Source organism: Triticum dicoccoides, chromosome 5B (assembly GCF_002162155.2).
Source record: "Triticum dicoccoides isolate Atlit2015 ecotype Zavitan chromosome 5B, WEW_v2.0, whole genome shotgun sequence".
Classification (NCBI taxonomy): domain Eukaryota; kingdom Viridiplantae; phylum Streptophyta; class Magnoliopsida; order Poales; family Poaceae; genus Triticum; species Triticum dicoccoides.
This window is the reverse complement of record NC_041389.1, coordinates 616,329,052-616,332,318: the sequence shown is the minus strand read 5'-3', so window position 1 is coordinate 616,332,318 and position 3,267 is coordinate 616,329,052.

The following is a 3,267-nucleotide window of genomic DNA, read 5'->3' as shown; positions in this document are numbered from 1 at the left end:
GCCGCCCTTCCCCGCGGCCGCCGCCTCCCCATCGGCCCCGGGCGCCGCCGCCGCCCCCTCGGCTCCGGTCGCCGCCGTCGGCCGGCCGCCGCGCCGCCCCGCGCCCCGGTCGCCGCGCCTTCCGTGCCGCCCCGCCGTGGCCTCCTCCGCCGCCGGCCTCGCCTCTGGCCGGATCCGGGCCGGACACGGCCGGATCAGCCCGGCCCCGCTGTCCCCGGCCCCGTCCCCGACATCTCCGGAGAACCTCGAAATCCACGCCACCGTTGACTTCTCCCGGAGGTGAAAATCCCACGAAGTCCCGAATCTGCAGTAATTTTCATGCCATGTTCATTCCATCGTATCTCTGCATCCGTAGCTCGGTTTTGTGCGTGTAATATGTCAAATTGTTCATCTCGACGAGTACATCATTTCGTTCCATTGCATCATATTTATTTGAGGTGATCTAGATGCCTGAATCATCGTTGTAAGAGTGCTTCGTGATGTTTTCTGCTGTCTGTTATCAGAACGAGCTCTTTTGTCATTTTTGCCATGATTGATGTGTGCATCCTTTGAGGTTGATGTCTTCATGTGTTTTGAACTATGCTATGTCTTCTTTACAGAAGTTCTTACCATGTATTTTTGTGATCAATGTGGTGACTAGCACAAGCATGCAAACTAGGCATCGTGATGTTGCTGATTTTAGTCCCTGTTCTGCTGTTATTTTGATGCCATGTACACTTGCTGCTACAGAGAGATCCATGCATATTTTGAGATACTTCAGTAAGGGTGTTTTGAACATGTGGTTGTTGTCTATCCATTCATGCCCTTGGTTGCAATTATGGAGTAGTCTATCATGTAATTTGAGTGCTCTACTTTTGCTTCAAAATGTTTCCTGGCAGATTGTTTACATGTAATTCAATTTGGCCGAGGTTGTTATAGTTGATCCTTGCATGCTATGGACTTGTTCTTGACTTGGTTTGTTTCACAAACATGTCTTCTTGATGATGCTATGCTTATATTGTCATGAAATGACTTGTGGTGAGTGTATCGAGCTTGTTAACTAGTGTTTATGATGTTGCTGTTTTGCTAGGCGAATCTGTTATTTCGTGATGCCATATAAACATGTTGCTACTAATCATTTTATGCATAATCTGGAGATGTTCTATAAACATGTTTTGTTCTACATGTCATCTTCTATCCATCCATGCCCCTGGTTGCAATTATAGCTTGATGTAGTTTGTTCATATCTTGCTCCAAAGTTGCTTCATAATGTTGCTGTCAGCCTGTTTACATTAAGTTCAGTTGTTACCATGTGTTTTGCTAGTGATCCATGTACCCTATGACCTTGCTATTGCCATGCTTAGCTTCACAAATATGTCTTCTTACTGTTGGTTGCCTTTCCATGCCAAGTATTGCTCTGTGGTGAGTTGCACAAACTCATTTACATGCCTTCATAATTCTGTTCCTGCCATGTATGAATCTGTTTTATAACTTGCTATGTTTACGTGGGTGCCATCATATTTTCTGATCCTTTTTGGCTTATGGTCAGTAAGGGACTTTTGATCTATGCAATTAGTAGATTCATGCCATTCCTTTGTTTTCCATGATAAGTTCCTGTAACATGTTGTTTGATAGCTCTGAACATTGCATCGTAATGTTATTTTCTGCAAAGTCTGGAATTGTTATAACTTGCAATCTTATCATGTGTGTTTGAGCATGTTCTAGTGATTTCTGGAGTTAGCTCAGTGTTCATGTTTTGTTATGCTTTACCTGTACATAATTCCCATGCCTTTTGTTTTTATGTTGAGGTCCTGTAGCATGTTGTTTTGGTGCTTTCAATATGCCTAGTTGCTGTTTTGGACAGATTGTTGCTATGACTTGTTTAGTGTGCATGTGTTGAACCGTTGCTCCGTTTTGAGTGTGCTCTATATGAAACTTGCTTAGAATTGCATGTAGCTTCATATTATCATGTTGCATCCTTGTTTTGAGGTGTTTGCTTGATGTTTGAGTGCATTTTGCATCAATGCCATGCTTAACTTGTGTTGCTCATATCTTCTAGGCCGTAGCTCCGAACTAAATGAACTTTATATGTAACTTGACTAGAATCTCGTGTAGATCATCTTTGTGCATCTTAACTTGCCGTTTAACAACTTGAACATAATGTTTATTCAGATCTGGACCAATTTCGAAATTTGCATATGAGGACTTACAGGAATTGTTATATGTTGTTCCCGGCCTCATTTAAACTTGCCTTGATGTGTTGCTCTTATTTGCATCATCTCTTGCCATGAGTAGCTCCATATAGCTTTGTCATGCATCATGCTTGTTGTGCATCATGTCATGTTCATGTGTGGTGTGTTTACCATGTTGTGTGCTTCTTCTTGTTAGTTCCTGTTTCCGTTGCGATCGTGAGGATTCGTTCGTCTATGCTTGGTTCGTCTTTGTGGCTTCATCTTCTTCATGGACTCGTTCTTCTTCCTTGTGGGATTTCAGGCAAGATGACCGCTACCCTGGATCTCACTACTATCATTGCTCTGCTAGTTGCTTCGTTCTATCGCTATGCTGCTTTACCTATCTTTTGCTCATCAAGCCATCCCAAATTGCCATGAACCTCTAACCTGTGATACCTTTCCTATGCAAACCATTGTTTGGCTATGTTACCGCTTTGCTCTGCCCCTCTTATAGCGTTGCTAGTTGCAGGTGAATTTGAAGATTTCTCCATGGTGGACAGGATTTTGATTGGGATATCACAATATCTCTTATATTATTAATGCATCTATATATTTGGTAAAGGGTGGAAGACTCGGCCTTTTGCCTAGTGTTTTGTTCCACTCTTGCCGCCCTAGTTTCCGTCATACCGGTGTTATGTTCCCGGATTTTGCGTTCCTTACGCAGTCGGGTGATTTATGGGACCCCCTTGACAGTTCGCTTTGAATAAAACTCCTCCAGCAAGGCCCAACCTTGGTTTCACCATTTGCCTCACCACCACCTATCCCTTTCCCTTGGGTCGGCCAACCCGAGGGTCATCTTTATTTTAGCCCCCCCGGGCCAGTGCTTGTCTAAGTGTTGGTTCGAACCGAGCAACCTGCGGGGCCACCTCGGGGCAACTCGATGGCTGGTTTTACTCGTAGCTTGACTCATCCGGTGTTGCCCTGAGAACGAGATATGTGCAGCTCCTATCGGGATTGTCGGCGCATCGGGTGGCTTTGCTGGTCTTGTTTTACCATTGTCGAAATGTCTTGTAAACCGGGATTCCGAGTCTGATCGGGTCTTCCTGGGAGAAGGTCT